The 19980-nt window shown below is 37.0% G+C and overlaps 1 long non-coding RNA gene and 1 pseudogene across 2 annotated transcripts; both read left to right on the top strand.

The window, feature by feature from the left end:
• Window positions 1–487: 487 nt before the first annotated feature.
• LOC110685274 lies at window positions 488–3976 on the top strand. 2 transcript variants are annotated; one of them, XR_002503978.1, is made up of 4 exons: window positions 488–834; window positions 1656–1703; window positions 2232–3428; window positions 3629–3976. It is a non-coding gene; the product is annotated as an uncharacterized LOC110685274 (long non-coding RNA). The 2 variants fall into 2 exon arrangements; XR_002503977.1 differs by having other exon boundaries at window positions 2232–3976.
• A 10633-nt stretch (window positions 3977–14609) lies between these two features.
• LOC110685270 lies at window positions 14610–16990 on the top strand (annotated as a pseudogene).
• Window positions 16991–19980: the final 2990 nt, after the last annotated feature.

Raw genomic sequence — 19980 nt, 5'->3', positions numbered from 1 at the left:
TTTTTGCATGTTCTCCCCCTTAATGAGGATTAAGGGAGGTATTTATAACCTCGGGAAACGTGTCAATCTAGGTTTAGGTTAACCTTGGGCTGATTAGGCTTCCCTCCGGAGTTGGGCCTAGGTGACCGGTTATCCCAGGTGTCATGGGAAGGACACGTGTCGTGTCGTAATTGGTCCATGGTGGACGGATCATTGCTTGACACGTGGCAGGCTCCTGTTGGCCCATGTGACGGACACATGGCGGAACCTGATTGGTCCACTTGTCAGATGGTGATTGGTGAGGAAAAATCCCCTAATCACTAAGAATGCGCGTCGACCGTCTGTACCTGCAAAACCACGGAAACTCCGGTTGGGTGGAGTTCCGCCACCGACGATCAAGTTAGAACGTGTCCGGATGTATAAAAGTGCGGAATGTAAGGGTTTTTCTCTCGGATTTCGAGAGAATTCTGCAATTAATATTGCTCGGGTTTTTTGTGTGTATTTATGAATGTGTAATAAATGAGGATTTTCCTCTATTTATAGTGAGAGGAGATCAATTCTCCTTTCATAGGTTAGAGTGCCACGTGTCACTAGAGGATTGGTTCTATTAGAACCTCTCTGATGATGACACGTGTCAGCATGCAGTTGGTCCATGTGGACAGGGGTATTTTTACCCTAAACAAGTGTGATTTATGTTGACTACTTGATTTGAAGATTCCAACTCTTAGTAATCAACCACTTCACTCAGGCATATTGCTATTTGATTGCAATATGACCATATTTCTCTTTGTGCAGGCACTAGAGATGGGATTGCTGGCTCCAGACATGGTCTTATACCTTGATATATCACCAGAGGTATACCTTCATTCAAAAAGCAAGCTTTGGAATTTGGATATTATTTGCAAAAACATTGGTTGTTGAATAGGCATTATAGGAATTTTGCCTTAAGTTTCACGAATAAGAATTTATGGGACGTACAATTTGTTTGGTAAGATATGAGACTTGGCTGTTCAACCAAATCTTAGTTTTTTTTTTTTTTTTTTTAGCTTGCATTAGACTGCACAATTCTAATGCACTAAGTTGAACAAGTATGCCAATTGGTGTATTACTTTCCATTTTTATTTATCATGATCCTTAATTGAAAGAAGGTTATACAAGTTACAATTAATTATTATATTTGATAAAAATTAAGGTGTATCTATTGTTAAATATGTGTAAACAATCAAGTCAAAGCATATCCTAATATCTTTTTTAAAAATGCGGAAAGTTGCATAAAGAGGTGGTTATGGTAATAAAAGATACGAGCCTCTTGATTTTCAGGGGAAGGTCAGAGAAAAATATCAGGCTCTTCACGATGCCTCATGGAACGTAATGCTTTTTTCATGATTTCTTAATAACTTATAGCTTGCAATGTTATTTATGCCATTTTAGGTATAGTAAATGGTTTTGACAGCGGTGACATTGTCTTGCATCCTGATGACCGCAATATTATGTATGTAGGTTATTCTAATTTTCTTTTTCTTAAACATTTTCCAGTTTCTTGTAAACATTGTTTTCCAAACTTAATTCTTGTCGGAAAATATTTGTTTATATGTGCAGCAACTTTCCTCATATGAGGAAGATTTTAGTGTCAGCTTGTTTGTTACGATTCTGAAATCACTTTTTATAATATGTAGGTTGGTGAGATCATTAGCAGATTTGAGAAGAAGATTTTCTCTTAAAAGGTATGATTTTTGATTTCACATGTTTGGAGCTTTAAACAATTAGTTCCTCTGTTTTCACCATTGTGTAATTAGTTGTGAGGTTAATTTAAATCTATCTACATATATGATGCTAAGATTAATCATAATAGTGCACAAATGTGTTTATTGAAGTCTAGAATTGTCTCCAATTATTAAATTATGCATTACGCATGCTATCAATATATTAGTGAATAATAACTCGAACCAAAACCAGTCGGATTTAGACTCATGATTTACTGTGAATTATTATGTGTTTTGAGATGCTCTCACTGTTTATTTGAATTTAAGCTAGAAAAGGTGGAAGAAGGTTTCGAGGCATTTGTGAATCCTATTGACTGTTCTCTGGTTCCTTCCCACGTGGACTATCCTTAATGCTTTGATCTATTGTTAGTTATTTGGCTCTATTATGAGAGCTTTAAAACTATGACCACCCCTAACCCTCAGAAGATGAATTGCGCTTAAAACTTATCACTCACAACACTAACTTTCATTCTTATTTTGTTCGTGTAGGGAAGATGGATTTATGATATGGAACCCTTTGAGCTAATGAGGTAGGAAAAACCACTGATGAAGCTGAAGAAAATAATAGGAGCAGAAGGCGCTAAAGTTGTATTCTCTCCCTTGATTGAAAAGTATATACTGAAAAACCATCATCGTTGAATGCAGGTAAGTACCGCAATCTACTTCTCCTATATTCTGCATTATGCCACAAATATAATCATAAACAGATTTTTAGGTGACTGTTTTTTTTAAAGGGAATATTGAAACTAATAATCCCACCTTTTACCGGTCTGCTCAAAATAATCCCATCTTTCAATATTCTCACAATAATCCAACCTTTGTCATATATCTTCTCCAAATGGTCCTTAACCGGTTTTATGAAGTTAATAACCGGTAAAAAAAGGCAAGCTTGCAGTTGGTTCTCTATCCTCCATTGATGAAGATCTTTCTTCATGATTTCTCTCTCCCCCATTTTTGAAAACCCTCCATAATAAACACCCATCCCTTTAGGGTTAACAATTCCCTTATTATCCATATTTTTCATAGGGTTTTTCTCTAAATTCGACGGCGAGCCGGAATTTTATCAAGACCTTTCTGGGTTATTCAAATTTCACATAGCTCACGGCTATTAAGAAAACATTGAAGATGGAGTCTTGCTTTTGCTGTCTTCTTTCATGGAAGTAGTTCTTCTTTTCATGTTTTCTTTTATTTTTTTCCTCTTTGTTTCACACTCCTGTCTTTACTCCCTTTACCCTAATTCTATTTTTGTTCCTGATGATCATCTAATTCTTATTTCTTCATTATATTAAGCTTTCTCCATAAGATATATAGGTAACCATGGAGGGAAGGTGAGAGAAAGAATCAGCAACTCCACAGTATGTTAACGGTGTGAGTTCATGAGGAAAATGTAATTTCTGTTTCTTTTTAATTTTTTATTCTTTTTATTGAGTTGGCACATAAACCTAGGGTTATAATCACAAATTTTCCATTGAGATAAACGAAAAACCTAGGCCTCCTCTTTTATGTATACCTACAGCTTGAAATGAAAAGGTAAACTTATCATGTGTCTCTACATCTCATACAATATTCATTGATTATTACTGTAAACTATCAATTATACTTGGTAGATAAACAATGTGGGACCAAATAAAGGGTTCAGAGTCCTTCAGACCCTTGTTGCAGTTTACTGATGAAGATATCAAGCAGGTGCGCTTCCAACTCTAATGTTCAGATAATTTTAGATAAGAAAAGTTGTAGTCCCACTTTACATTCCGTCAAATGTCGATTAGAATAGTCCCTAAATCTTTTACTTGTTGCATCTTATGTGTACTCGGTATTTGATAGGATTTTTCTCTAATATCAATATCCATTAGGTGGTGAATTATTTTTTTGCATTGCTAATGCAGGACAATGGAGGAACATAAGTGCAGCAATTCAAGACTTTAAGGACAGATTAAGGTCTCCAAAGCCAAAGCCTGTTCAAGATGCCCCTGCTATTTCTTCAGCCCCCATGCATCAGGCTCCTGTTTTCTTCCTGTGCCTGTTGTACATTATTGGCTAATCATGTGAAGGATGCTTTTTTTTTTTTAAAAAAAAAATTATTATTGTTATTATTAATTTTAATATACACTTTATAATTGCAATGATAGTTACACAAGAATATGTTGGGCATCAAAGAATGGACTTTTGAATTTAATGTTACCAAAATGGTTTTCATAGATTATAACAGGAGAATTAAGTGTTTTAGGTATTTAGTTAGCTCTAAATTTGTTAGCTTCTATTTGGCTTATTTTAACAATATTGTTAGCTTTAAGTGCTTTAGGTATTTTGTTACATTTTTTGTAGAATTTTAGTTCAAACACATTTTTTTTTTTTGGAATTTTAATTTGGTGTTTGTGCCTTTTTTCTTTGGTCGAGTATTAAATGTTGTATTGTATTTGTTATACTCCCTCCATGTTTTAATAAGTGTTGGTATTTGTGACTTTTTTCTTTGGTCAAGTATTAAATGCTGAATTATATTTGTTATACGAGTAATGAAATAGTTTAATACAGAATTTGGTGAAGATATCAGGTAACTCCAAATGCTCTTGTTTTTGGAAATTGAATGGCAAATTTGTGAGTTGTGCTTAATATCTATTACACAAAATACACATGTCGTTCATTTATTTGTGAATGACATGGAACCATAAGAGGAGAGTGATGGAATGAGTTAGCAAAGGGGGAGGAGCTAAGTGGGACAAGACTTCTAGAAAGAGGTTTGGAAGGAAAAGAGGAGACGACGACAGTAGAGAGTTAAGAAGACAAATAATTGCAAAATTCCTGAAAGAGAATGACATTACAAGATGAAAATGCAGAATTAGAAAATGAAGATCTAAAGAAATTCAAAGTAAGAGTGAGGAAGGAAGGAGAATGACTTAGAATTTATGAAGGTATTAAAAAGGAGCAAGGACAGGAAGGAGAAAGAGATCGAGACCGAGAAAAAAAGAGTGTTTTGGGAAATTAAAGAAACAGGGGGATTCCTTTACCTGTATGCACCTCTTACAAATACTTTTTGAATAAGGGAAATCACATGAATACAATAACATTGGCTCTTGATAACTTACAATAAACACATCAGAACTTGCCTGACTTCACGCCGAAAACACACTTCTTCGGATTTAGTTTCATATGGTGTTTCCTTAGAGGGGTGAAGGTCTCGGCCAGGTCCGCGACATGGTTTTTGTCCTCTTTATTTTTGACGATTGAATCGTCAACATAGACTTCCATGATGCGGCCTTTTTACTCGGTGAAAACCTAGTCAACCAGCCTTTGATATCTTGCCCCCGCATTTTTCAATCCGAAGGGCATCATTATGTAATTATACACCCCGGCGCTCGTAACGAAAGTCGTTTTTGCTCGATCATCGGGGTGCATGAAGATCTGATGATATCCTGAGAATGCGTCCATGAAATTAAGCAAGGCATGCCCACTTGTTGAGTCGACTAGCTGATCGATCCTCGGCAAGGGATAAAAGTCCTTCGGACAGGCCAAATTTAGGTCCGTGAAGTCAACGCACATCCTCCAGGTGCCATTTGCCTTCTGAACCATCACCACGTTGGCCAGCCATTCCGGATACTGACATGGTTCAATGAAACCTGCATCCAGGAGTTTTTTTACCTCGGCTGCGATGTCTTGGTTCCTATTCGCAGAGTAATTCCGCTTCTTTTGCTTCGCCAGTCGACATGTAAGATCGATGTTAAGCTTATGGGAGATGAGGTTCGGGTCAATCCCGGGCATGTCTGCTGCCGAGAAAGAGAATACATCTTTGTTGTCCCGAAGGAATTGGATAAGTTCAACGCGGACGCTCGGATTGAGGTTGAGCCCGATGTTGACACATTTTTCAGTATCCCCTTCGGTCAACTCTATTGATTCATTCTGATGGTCCAGCTCTGTGGCTTTGGCACTGGAATCTTCACAGTCTGGCTTGCTGTCAATATCAGCAGGCTTCCCAGACTTCGGCTGGTGTTCTGAGTCTTTCGGCTCAGATGAGGAACTAGCTTTTTCTTTCCCCAAAGATTTATCTTGTGTTGGGGCGCCTTGGGCCGAAGCACTTAAGCCTTTAGGCTTCTTTGTGCATCGATCCTTTTCTCTTTCTTCCTCATCATCCCTGTCGTCGCGACGACTTTTGGATGGCTTGAGGTAGTTCCATCTTCGGGCCTCCTTTTGGCTGCCCTGAATTCTTTCGGAGCGTCCCTCGTCCGAGACATATATCATCATCTAATGGTACGTTGGGACGACTCCTTGGATCTCTTGAATTATGGGTCTCCCTATATTCACGTTGTACACAGATGGAACGTCCACGACCAAAAACTCGGCCATGATATTCCGGGCTACTCGGTCTTTGCTAATGGTGACAGGAAGAGAAATTTTCCCGTCACGATATGTTGAAGAACCATTGAATCCAGATTTCGGGTAGGGTACTGGCGTTAGGTGCTTGGTCTCCAACTTCAGCTGGTCGAATGCCTCCCGAAAAAGGATATTCACACCACTTCCACCGTCGACGAGAGTTCGCTAGACGTTGTGGTTCGCGATTCCTATAACGATTACCAGCGGGTCATCATGAGGGTATGCCACCCCCCGGCAGTCTTCGGCTGTGAACGTGAAGTTCGACACCAGAGACTAGGGTGCTCGGATGTCAACATGATTTACTTGATGGGTCAAGCCCCTCAAGTGGTGTTTTAATGCTTTCAGAGAGTATGTTCCTCCGGAAATGACAAGGATGTCAGGATTATCTTTGCCTTGCGGCTTGTCCTTTTTCCGGGGAAATCCAGCTCTTGCCGAAAATCTTTCTCGGCTCTTTTCTCTTCGCGGCGCTTCGCGAGATATTTTTTTCAAGTAACCTTTTTGGACCATATCCTCGATTTGATCTCTCAGCTGGATACAGTTGTAACACCCCAATAATTCTCTCTTTAAAAACTTGTAAATACCTTTAACAACCTGCAAGAGAATTACTGACGTGCTACCGCCACGTGTTCAAACGTTAAGCCTAGTTCAGAATTTAGCAGCGGAAAAACTAACTCAGTTATCAATAAGTTTCAAAACCAAAATTCAAAACAAAATTTAGTCTTACAAGTTGGAACCATTACGTCCCTTATTCAAAACCTAAATAAAAGTAGTAAATAAATCAAACCACAGTTTAATTAAATCCAAACTTATGAAATGAAATGAATTATTTATTATTAATTAGTGAAGTCTTAGTAATGTTAACAATTGAGTCATGTGTTCTAGTCAATTATTGTATTGAGTGTGTGCAGATTGATTTTTAGTAACATGCTAGGGCTCTTTGTTATATATTTCATAGCTTTTATGTACTCAGCTTTGCTGATTGCGTGCTTTTGTGTGTCTTTTCTTGGTCATGGCCTTCGCCATATTTTATAAAGAAAAGTTTGATTTGGTTTTTACTTTCTATCAAATTTACGAGTAAGTTATTGTTTTAAGTTTTGGGACGAAACTTGTTTTAAGGAGTATAGATTGTAATACCCGTAATTTTTCTATTTTAAGTTTCGGGGACGAAACTTGTTTTGAGGAAGGTAGATTGTAATACCCTAATATTTAAAGATTTTATCAAATATATTTTATGGATAAAATATGATATCTTAAATTATTTTATGAATTTTTATACTCTATTTTTGTTATCCTATAAAAATTATCTTAAACCCTAATATAGATATCAATTGTTTTACTGCATTATGATTTATTTTCTTACTTCGCCGTTTACTCGTTACTTTTGCTTTTGAAACAATCAGAACCTTGATTTTCTTATCAAGCAATACCTTGATTTATGAATTCACCCAAACTTTTAGCATCAAGCCTTTTATATTTACCTTTGATACAAATTTTACGAGAGCACATATACACCATTACATTTTAACATGATCAATTATTGGACGTGAGTTTCGAGTGGCGTGCAATTGATTGACTTAATTATTTTGCTCATCACTCACTGTGCAATTTGCGTGTCATTCTACTTGAAGTGCTGGAGTAATTGTTTCATATTTGGTTCAAAATTGTGTCTCGTTGTTTTGGTATTCGTCGAAAAGGTAATCACACAATTTTAATTCTTGGAGTTGTTTGATTATAGATTGTTAGTATTGATTGTACTTCGTATTATTGTGTGTAAAATTTTATAATTTGTTATTTAGAGGATCGATTTATATATATGTGATTAGTGTGTTGTATTAATATGATTTAATTGTTGTATTGATTGATTGTGTTATTATATTTAGGGTTTTTCATGTTGTTGTTCTAGGGAGTATTGTTATATTGAAGTTTTAGGGTTATTACTGCAGAGTATTATTTTTGGGTTGTGAGTTAATAATATTTGGGAACTAGTATGTTTGCCCTGTAAGTGTTGAGATATTATATGAATCGAGTACGTCATGTTATATAATTTGGGAACCTGTGCCATTATTGAGATATTGTTTATTAACCTGTGAATGGTTATTTGATCAAGTATGAGATCAAAAGGGTCGAGAATTATTATTTTGTTCTTGGTTTGAGGCTCAATGTTAATTACCTTAGTCCTTGACATGTTGGTAAGGAGATAATGATCATGAGTTAAGAATGAGGTACAATCTTTATTTATATTTTTCAATGGTCCCCTACAGTGGGATTTGACCCATATTGGTCATGGTTAAGGTGTTTTCTGGTTATTGAGAGTATTCAAGTTTTTATACTTGTTGGTTTATTTATTCGAATTACTCATGTCCAAGGCTAGGTATAAGACAAAGAGCGTGGCACACTTATGGGATAAATGAGTTAATTGAGTTAAAGATCGTATTATTATTTGAGGTTGAGTTTGACAAAGGTTATTTTCAGAGTACGGAGTTATTTTACCCTTGAGGTGTATATGTGTAATGTAGTTTCGAACTAAATTGTTTAAGTGAGTTAATTATATTAATTATTCTATTGTTCTTTGTATTTTGATCAGTGGTGATTACTCAGCTTTTTGCTGACGTGTGTGTTGTTTGTTTGCTTTGCTACTTGTGTTTGCGGCCATGTCTTTTTCTTATGGTGGCCCTCCGACGATCTATTTTGGGGTTTGTCCTTAATGGTGAGCAGTCAAGTTTGTCTAAACAGGTTGATCAAGTGATCGTAGCTAAAGGAGCTCAAGTGTTTCGATTAGTACTTTATAACAAGTTTGTAAGTTGTATAAATAGCTCACCTAGTTTATTGGGTTGTAATTATTGGGATTTTGTAAGCCTTAACACTTGACAAGTTGTTGAGTGTGGCAGTAATACCTCCGATTTAGGTGTATGCTTCCGTAGTTTTTATTCAAAGGTTGTTTATTTTTCCTTTATTTATTATTTATAGCTAGTAAATCGGGGGTGTTACACAGTCCTTGGTGTGATGCCCAGGAAATTCGTGGAATTCTCACCATCGATCCTGGTTTTTCTGCTGATGCCACGATGGTAGTGGCATCGGCTTCTTATACTTCTACTCGTCCTTCGTTAAGCTGTAGATCTTAGCACGTGGAAAGGCGAGAGGAGTGTACGACTCATATCTCCCCATGAATGGGGTGTTTTCTTTCTTCGGCTCAGGAGCCGAGGACGGTTCTGAGGATTTCGCCTTCCCTTTCCTCTAGCCCTGGCCTTCGGACTACTGTCCTTTTACCTTCCCAGCCCCGGATTGGGACTGGGATTTTGTTTTGTTCCATTCTTCGGCTCGGATTGTATTTATCCGAGGCATCCAAAGCTTCCTCCAAGGTTTGCGGTGGATGCATGACCATGAAGGAAAAGAACTTTCCAGCTTGCAGGGCGTTCCGTAGTGCGAGAACGCCTAGCCCTTGGTCCAGACTTGTGATTCTGGACAACTCGTTGCTGAAGCGAGTCAGATAATCTCGGAGGCTCTCGTCCCCCTTGCTGCAGACTCATCAATTCTGCAGTTGTCTTCTGCCGGCGGTTCGCCGTAGAAAACTTGCTCTTAAATTTGTTGGAAAGGTCTTTCCAACCGGTTATTGAGTCTTACTTTACTCCCTTGGTGATCTACGCTTGTGCAACACCTTTAAGGGTGGTCGGGAAATATTTGCACCAGGTCGCTTCGAACCTGGGGTTCAGGTACATGTGCCCCTCGTAGGAGGCAATGTGGTCCTTCGAATCCGAAGTACCATCATAAGTTATGTGTGCCGGAATTTTCAGTGCGGGCACATGTTCTTCCAAAATCCAGCTTTGGAAGGGTGAGCTGGTGGGAACCATCACGGCCTCTCCCTTACGTTTAACCGACGGGACCTCGCTCCTCCCTCTCAAAGAGGTTGAAGTGGTTTTTGTCCTCGGCTGAGACAACTCGGGATAAGGCTCGGTTCCCTCGAGGTAGGTGAGGCGACTATGCACGCTCACCTCCCTTGAACCAAGACGTTCGTGAACATTTAGGCGAGCAGGCTCTTGCCACGTAGAGGTGGTATTGCTGCTTTTGTAGCTCTAGGAGTCCTGGGTTTCGGAATTTTCAAAGAACTGAGGGTTCTTTTTCCTTTCCCGTTCAGTCCTCCAAGTTTCCTCCTCCCACTTATCCCCTAGCTCCTTGAAGGATGGAGCCCGTCCACTTTCCTCTTGGCCGGTCCTCTTTCTCAGATTTCTCGGCGGAAGAGGCAAGTGGTCACGGGGTGGAGGAAATTTGCCTCCTTGGGCCTTCATGAGGTCCATGAAGACCGCGACGGCTCGCGCCACTTCCTCCGTAGAGGGCCCCATTTGAGGAGTTGTTCTCGGTTGAGACCGAGAATGGAAGCTTCGAGGGGGACTCTTTGCATTGGACTGACTCGACCGATATGAGCTGGTCGGCTGGCGAGTATGATGGGATGGTGACCTCTCCAGCGTTGCCCTTTCCGGGGAAGAGGGAGCTTTCGAAGAGGAATAAGAAGGTTCTAGTGATGGCGGAGCAAGTGGATTCCTTCTCACCGGAATTAGACCTTTCCTCGAAGAGGAAGGGTCATTCTTCTTAGTACTCTTTCCACTCTTAGTCATTTTTGCTAAGATTAGCTGATTTTTTGCTTGCTTTTTGATGTCTATCCCCACAGACGGTGCCAAATTGTTTCAGGTGAAAACAATAGGACCTTCGACTAGGCCCTTTTCTGGGGTTGAAGACTGATCTCGGTCCAAGTTATGATTGGGCCGAGGGTTTCCTGCACAGCAAACACACGTAAAACTGGCCTCAGGGTTGTGCCAAGGAAGGCCCCTCCGATGCTGAAGTCAGTACAGTGTTAGAGAGAGAAAGTTATGCAAGAGAATTAATTGCTTGAGGCTTGAATTGAATGAATGTAGAAAGAGAATATTGAAGGCTTTTATACCTTTTCTCAATGATACTGGGCCTTGAGATCAAGTGGGCTTGCCACGTTGACTGGACCAATGACCGACTTGGCATGCTTTGAGAGGATTAAACCTTCTTTGTGCTTTTAATTAAATGATTTGTGGACTAGCCCAAGTAGAGTTAATTGGACCCAAACACATATGTATGTTTAATATAGTCAAAGTTATAAATTAATACCAATTGGCTGTTAGTGTAGTGGTGATTGGGACTACACTTGGTAAGGAGGACCGCGTGTTCGATCCCCTGCAAAAACAATTGAGAGGGGATTGAAACCAAACCACCCATAACTGAAACCCCAATCCGAATTAGTCTAAAGTGTGAACCGGATGGAACACAAAAAAAAAGTTATAAATTAATAATGTTACGGAGTAAAAATCAAAACAATAAGGGTTCGTTTGGTATCACTGTGATTTTCTGTTTTTTGGTTTTTTGTTATTCAAATCATATGACATAAGTCATACAATGAATAAAAAAATTAGTCAAATTTATTAAACTCATTGTAATTTTGAAAACTGACAACAGAAAAGTAGAAACACCCTTTTCTTGTTTCCTATTTTTGGTTTTTTGTTTTAAAAAAATAGAAAACTGAAAAAAAAAACGATGTCAAACAAGCCCTAAAGAATATATTGCGGGATAGAAGTTTTATTATTATGGATAGAAAAAAAAAAGGATGGAGCATGGTATATGGTACTTGAAGAAACAAGCCGAAAAGCTATTAATTAATTAAGCTAAGCCAAAATTGTTAAGGAATTATTGGTCGGGTGCATGATTACGACTCATATAACATATGATATGAAATATATTTCGATTGAGTGATGCGTACAAGCATAACTAAAGAAACGTCCTTTCTTTTTCTTTAATTTTGTGCAAGTCTCTTCTCTACTCAATATAATCCAGGTGGCATTGAAATATTATAATGTTTCCAATCTAATCTATAAATAAAAAGGGTAGTTTTTCCCCAAGTTTTAAAAAAGCCATTCTTAACACGCCACGTAGAATTATACATTTTAGTTATAACCAATTAAATAAGATATTTGTAAATTCTATAAAAATTAAATAATTCAAATACCACATAAGCGAAATTGGCGAATGAGATTTTAAAGTTTAAATTAATTAAATATAATATATTATCTTTTGAGATTAGGAATTTCATCTAAATATATAACGGCGGATAGGAAATTCACAATTTATTTTAAAATAAAAATGTTAAATAATATACTACTTACAACGAATAAAATAACTAATTTTATTAGATAAATATAAAAAAATAATTATTTTAAAAATAACAAACAAATCGTGCATTGCACGGATTACATCTACTATAAGGGGCCGTTTGGTTGGGGGTATTCATCAAAGGGAATGAGAATCAACAGGAATCATTCCCTTTGTTGTTGTTTGTTAGGCCATTTTTTCCATTCCCTTTACCCTCTCCATTCCCCCAAATCCCTCCAAGTTGATTCCCCACCCCCCTTCCCCCTAAGTATTTTCATCCCATTCCCTAGCTACTACCACACCACCATACCACCACCCTCCCCACCACCGGAACAACTAGCCACCCCACCGAAACCCCTCCCCTCGCCGACCCTCCCCCACCCCCGGAACAACCAGGTACCCCCAGCAAAAACCTCTCCACCACCAGAACAACTAGCCACCACTGTACTACACCCACCGAAATTACCAGAACTCCCACGGAAACCACCACCACTCTCAACGAAAACCGTCGAAACCATCACTTCATCCACCGAAAAACCACCAAAACTACTACAACTCCCACTGAAACCACCACCATTCCCACCGAAAACCGCCAAAACCACCACTACACACACCGAAACCACCACAACTCCCACCAAAACCAGCGAAAACCACCACTCCCCCTCTCTCCCTCTCTTTGAATTTTTCCCCCAAAATTCACCAAGAACCCTAATTTGTTTTCTTTATTTGAGCATTTGAATTCCGGATCTGAGACCTAAATTGTCGTTTTTTTAAAAATGAACAACATATTCATGGATCCAAGTAATGAATCTCCTTAATCAATCAATTTTTTCCCATATTGGAGCCCTCGTATTTTTGGGTGAGCATGATGGGGTGCTTAAGAAGTGGTGGTTTTGGAAAGTTTTGATGGGAGTGGTGGTGATTTCAGGAAGTTTCGTGAGAGTGATGGAGGATTTGACTGTTTTTGGTGGGAGTGATGGTGGTCGGGAAGTTTCAGTGGGTGGCATGGGGAGCGGCGGCGAGGGGCGGGGGAGGTGGGGCGAAGGGTGGCGAGTGGTGGGGTGGCTGGGTGGTGGCTGGAAATGGTGGGAAGTGAAGCAATTAGGTAGTTATGTGGTGGTGGTGTGGTGGTTGGATTGGTGGCAGTGTTTCCCTTTGTTTTTAAAACAAACAACATAGAAAATTTAGGGTAATTTCATTCCATTCTTTTCCATTCCCTTTGTTCATTTCATTCCGTTTACTCTATGTAAACCAAACGACCCCTAAATATTCAACAATTTTTATACACTTATTATATGATTTTAAAACAAGTCTTCTCAATAGTCTCCTCTAATCTTATGCATGTATCTTTCTAATTGTAGATTTGATGTAGCTAATTAATCCTCTCAGATCAAGTTATCAACAATCACGCATATTTGAAAGGAGTAGTGTTTGCCATTCGTTGGACTTTAATTTGATAAAGTTGGTTTCAAAACATATATAAGTGGACTTTGGATCAATTTATGATTTTAGTTTCAAACCATTATTAACTTCACGACAATTAATCTTTAAAATGTAAGTGGATGATAGATGAATTATTGTCCAAGTCGGGCTAGATGTACAAATGATTATCTCCAATTAGCTCCTGATATGTTGTACAATGATATGGACTTTTTGTTACTTTGTAATACCACCTCCTTCTATAAAGTTAATCCTATTTTGTGCATATTACCTCCGTTTCATATTATTTGCAACTTTGGAATATTTTGTATCTTACAAATAATATCCTAAAGTTGAAAAGAGGGGCCTGATATGTAGTGATGAACTATCTGTTACTACTTCGTACTTTATAATAATACCCTCTCCATCTATAAATGTTCATCATTGATTATTAATATCTCTATTTACCTATTAATAAAATTATAATAGCGTATTTTTTGTGTGGTCAGCTGACACACACTGCACCAAAACACTAAACGGATAACCCCTGACTAAGTAACACCTGATCGATCAAGTAACCTCTAACCGACCGAGTAACCCGACCACACGATGAGGCCGACCACATATGAAACTTTGTGAAATTATAAATTTTGATATTTAATTTTAAAACATTCATTGAAATTAATTATTACATGAAGACGTTCTCTCTTATATATTGATGATGATTTAAAGTTTTCCCCAAATTGTGAATAATTGTACGAGTATTAATCTAATAGAAGAAAAATCTTTTGGAAGGGATCAAGTAATTGAAAATTATGTACTTGAATAGTGCATGAGCTCCCTAGATAACAAGTCTTATGAAATTAAAGTAGTTAAGTGGTTAGATAATATATATAATACTTGTATATAATAGCGAGATAAGGTAAGAATCTACTACTAAAAATGGATAGCACTAATCATACTCTAAACGACCATAATGTAACTTAAGCTATAAATAGCATTATATAAACAAATCTTGAAGCTCAATCCTCGCTCAAAATCATAATGTAACTTAGACTACAATTTTTTTACGGAGCAATAAACTAACAAAAAAAAAAAAATATGAAACTCACAATGTCAACCTCAATGTGACACTATATATGTTTAAACTGATAATAATACATTTGCATTTGTACTTTGTACCTACGTTTCTAACCAAGAATAAGTCACTTAAGCTAAGCAACAAACAATAGGCCAAAAATGATGAACTCTCTTCACCATCACAAGAAATGGGAAAAGCTTAGCGGCCAAAACGATTGGGAAGGCCTCTTAGATCCCCTCGATATCGATCTTCGACGAAACATCATCCACTATGGAGAGAAGGCTCAAGCATGCTACGACACCTTTGATAGCACAAAAATATCGAAATATGCCGGTAGTAGTCGTTTCTCTAAGAAGAATTTCTTTTCTTCCCAAAAGTAGGGCTAGCAAACGGACGGCCTTACAAGTACCGCGTTACCAAGTTCTTGTACGCAACTTCGGGGATAGCTTTGCCTGATGCATTTTTGTTTAAGTCACTTTCGAGGGAGGCTTGGAGTAAGGAGTCTAATTTTATAGGGTATGTAGCCGTGGCGGAGGACGAGTCGGTGGCTATGTTAGAGAGGAGGGATATTGTTATTGCTTGGAGAGGGACTATACAATCGTTAGAGTGGGTTAATGACTTGCAATTTCTTCAACTTTCGGCTTCGAGTATACTTGGTAAGGGTGATGGAAATGATGATCCTAAGGTGCATGAAGGATGGTATAGTACTCGGTTTATACTACGGAAGATCCGAAATCGCCATTTAACAAAACTAGTGCAAGATCCCAAGTAAGATTATAAATAATTGCTTCTTTATTTCATCCTTTACTATTTGTTGTTTTGTAATTTTTTTTTGGAAGATCTTGCTTTTCTTTCAAGATGTATATATGTGTTATAGCATCACTATCAATTTAAAAAGAGATACATATATATACGAAGTACTGGTATATGTTACCAAGATTACATGTTATATAAGGTAATAATGATTTGAAAATTTTATAGTGGTCGTTTGAAGTATGACTATCATAATGTTTTAATGATTATGTAGTTTATAATTGACATATTTTTCTACAAATAATAAATTATATGTAGTGTAGAGTTATGTAGTTTTCCTTGAATCCGAAAATTCTCAATAATAAAACATGTACAACAGGACAAGTGAACATGAAACTCCAATTAACTAGCTATAGTATATTCTAGTAGAAGTATTGTGCGTTCGTGTGTGAAATTTGCCTTTACATAATTACACAAAATACGATTATTTTACATAATATACGCTTAATATATACATATATTTTGTATCTATAGATTAAGACTTAAAATGTTTATGTGGAGAATGATAGCGATTGACCATATATATATATCCAAATTAATAATTATTCCAATCTAATTTTTTTTCAATATTATTATTTTATTATGTTTTACTTGTACGTTATATTGCTGTTTAAAAAAAAAAGACAAAAAAATCCAATCTAAGACTCGAAACCAAATGTTGTATCTTGTATGCATGTGGTCACAACATATAATTTATCAATACTTCAAAGCTCAAGCCAACAATAAACTTTTTTTACAAAATAATCATACCTAGCTAGCTCTATATAATCATACATACTAATTTTCTTAGATAGTTGTTATTAAATTTCATTTTCCTTATTTGATTTGCAGGTTCTTCAAGAACTCCAAAATTTAGTTGAACAATACAAAGATGAAGAGATCAGCATAACTATAACCGGTCACAGTTTAGGTGCAGCCCTAGCTACACTAAACTGTACGGACTATAGGTCCGAATACTACTCGTTTTTCGAGAGATTTTAATTCAGTTTCAATTGCTTCTTTCCATTTTGGCCAATTAATTCTTCGTCTACATTCATCAATGGATTTTGGCTCATGATCCTCATCATCATTCATGACCACTAATGCTACATTGCATGCAAAAACATCATCGACGTCGATTTGGTTTCGGTTCCATGTAATTCCATACATGATAAAATTTGTTGAATTTCTTCATTGCAGGTACCCGAATATCTTTTTCCATCATGTCTAAGGTCTCTTCTGGAGATCCTTCAAAATTAATAGCTTCCTCGGTCTGGCCATTGTCAATAGTTTCTCCTTTTCTCTTCCGAGGATTTTTATCTTTGGAACCGATGGGTTTACCACGCTTCAGGCGTGGTTTAGAATCATTTGCCACTTGGGCTTGTCCTTCTAGGAAGTCAATTTTAATCGAAGCATTTTCAGCTGGTATATGTGACTTTGTCACTTTCTTTGGGTCAGTAAATGAGACTGGCAATTGATTTGCTAAGTTTTGTAAATAAATTATCTTTTGGACTTCCAATTCACATTGTTTAGTACGAGGATCTAGGTGAGATAATGATAATCAACTAATTTCCTTTTCCAGCTGTTTGTTTTCTCCCCCTAATGTTGGAAAAATTGATTCATCAAAATGGTAATCTGCAAAACGAGCCGTAAATAAATCTCATGTAGTTGGCTCTAATTATCGATGGAGATTCATATCCAACATATATCCCTAGTCTTCTTTGAGGGCCCATTTTAGTACGTTGTGGTGGAGCAATTGGAACATATACTACTGCACATCCAAATATTCTCAAATGGGATACATTTGGTTCCTGACCAAAAACCAATTGTGATGGGGAGAACTTATGATGAATTGTCGGGCCTGATGCGAATTAGTGTTGCTGCATGTATTATAGCATGCCCCCCAAGCATAAATTGGGAGCTTAGATTTCATAAATAATGGTCTAGCAATCAATTGCAAACGTTTAATTAAAGATTCTGCAAGACCATTTTGTGTGTGAACATGTGCTACAGGATGTTCAACACTAATCCCAATTGACATGCAATATTCATCAAAGGCCTGGGATGTGAATTCACCAGCGTTATCAAGACGAATAGCTTTAATAGGAAAGTCTGGAAAATGTGCTCGTAATATGATCAATTGAGCAAGTAGTCTCGCAAACGCCAGGTTGCGAGTTGATAACAATGATACGTGTGACCATCTAGTTGATGCATCTATTAAAACCGTGAAATATCTAAATGGCCCACATGGGGGATGAATTGGTCCACATATATCCCCTTGTATATGTTCTAGAAAAGTAATTGATTCGGAATTTATTTTAGCTGGTGATGGCCGAAGTATTAAGTTGCCTATTGAGCAAGCAGCACATGAAAAATTATTATGAAGAATCTGTTGGCTCTTCAATGAGTGTCCACATGAATTTTCGATTATTTTTCACATCATTATTGAACCGGGATGGCCTAACCGGTCATGCCAAACTTTGAAGTCATCAGTAAACTTCTGGTTTACTATAGCATGTGATTCAATTGTATTGATTTTTGTATAGTACAAACCAATGGAGAATGTAGGTAATTTCTCCATAATAAGTTTATTGCCTTGAGTTATACTCGTGATTTGAAGGAATTCATTATTTCCTTCACTAATTGTCTCAATATGGTATCCATTTTGTCGAATATCAATAATTTCCAATTTTGTTTACCTTGGCAATAATACGTTTGCTCTTCCGGAGCCTTCTATAATTTTTTACTGCTTGATATAGTATTCACACTAATTTCTTTCATCATCAATTGCGAAAAATATTTCTTATTCTTAAGTATGGTGTGAGTGGTAGCACTATCAACTAGACATAAATCTTCACCATTGGTTGATGATTGAGCTCCAAAGGGATTCATATTCTAAAAGATTAAAGGAACTAAAATAAGATTCACTAAATCAAATAACTTAAATTAATAAATGACTGATAATGATAAATAATGAAATATCCGAAAACATAAAAATGTCCAAAAACATAAAATTGTCCGAAAACAAATGTCCCATAAAACATAAAGTCATAATACTACGATAAAATTCTATAATAAATGCAAGCTAATTAATAGAGTTTATTCGCCAATGGATCATAATTTATTCAATTATTTTCTTCAGGATTAGGAAAGAAATCAGCCGCTTCCAGCTAAGTTGTATCACCATAATCAAAATCACCTTCGCCATCCTCATACACCAAATTTGTTTCCACTTTCTTTCCTTTCTGTTTGATTGATTGTTGATAAAGGTCTACTAGATGTTTTGGTGTGTGATTTACACGAGACCAATGGCCTTTTCCTCCACAACGGTAGCATATATTTTCATTTTTATCCTTCTCATTCTTATTTTCATCTTTATTGTCCTACTTCTGGTGAGAGTATGTGTTCCTAAAATGACCACCTCGACCACGACCATGTCCACGTCCGCGGCCGCGACCACGGCCTCGACCACGACTGCTGGCGTGATCTCTAGCCTTTTGCTCTTTCCCACTATGGGATGTCGTATTCGCTTCGGGGAATGGAGTAGAGCCAGTTGGGTGTGGTTCATGATTTTTCATTAATAGTTCATTATTTTGCTCAGCCACATGGAAACAAGATATCCATTCAGAATATTTGTAAAACCCTTTTCGCGGTATTGTGCCTGCAGGACAACATTGTTTGCATGAAAAGTAGAGTAGGTTTTTTCTAACATTTCTGCATCCGTGATTTTCTCTCCACATAATTTCATTTGTGATGTAATTTTAAACATGGCTGAGTTATATTCACTCACAGACTTAAAGTCTTGTAATCTTAAATGTAACCAGTCATAACGAGCTTTTGGTAATATCACAGTTTTCTGGTGGTCATACCTTTCCTTTAGATTACTCTAAAGGACTTGTGGGTCTTTAACAGGCAAGTACTCAGTCTTAAGGCCTTCATGAAGGTGATGGCGAAGGAATATCATAGCTTTAGCCTTATCTTGACTTGTTGCAGTGTTGTTTTCTTTAATAGTATCACCAAGTCCCTTTGCATCTAAATGTATTTCAGCATTTAACACCCCAAGACAGATAGTTGTTTCCATTAATATCAAGAGCAACAAAATCGAGTTTTGCAAGGTTTGACATGATTCACTGATATATAAAACAATATTATAAATTAGAAATTAAGATGGTATAATATATATATATATATATATATATATATATATATATATATATATGTATATATATATATTCCAAGTTTCAAATAAGACGACTAATTTCAAGTAATTAATTATAGCAAGATTTGCGTATTGAATCTTGAGAAGTTATTGTTCATGAGACCACAATTAAGTCCATTAATCAATTATCATAACAAAACATAAACCTTAAGAAATAAATTTATACCTAATATCTACTTGCCTAACTTATCATAACA

Source organism: Chenopodium quinoa, unplaced genomic scaffold, assembly GCF_001683475.1.
Source record: "Chenopodium quinoa cultivar QQ74 unplaced genomic scaffold, ASM168347v1, whole genome shotgun sequence".
Lineage (NCBI taxonomy): Eukaryota > Viridiplantae > Streptophyta > Magnoliopsida > Caryophyllales > Amaranthaceae > Chenopodium > Chenopodium quinoa.
This window is presented reverse-complemented; position numbering and strand designations above follow the sequence as displayed.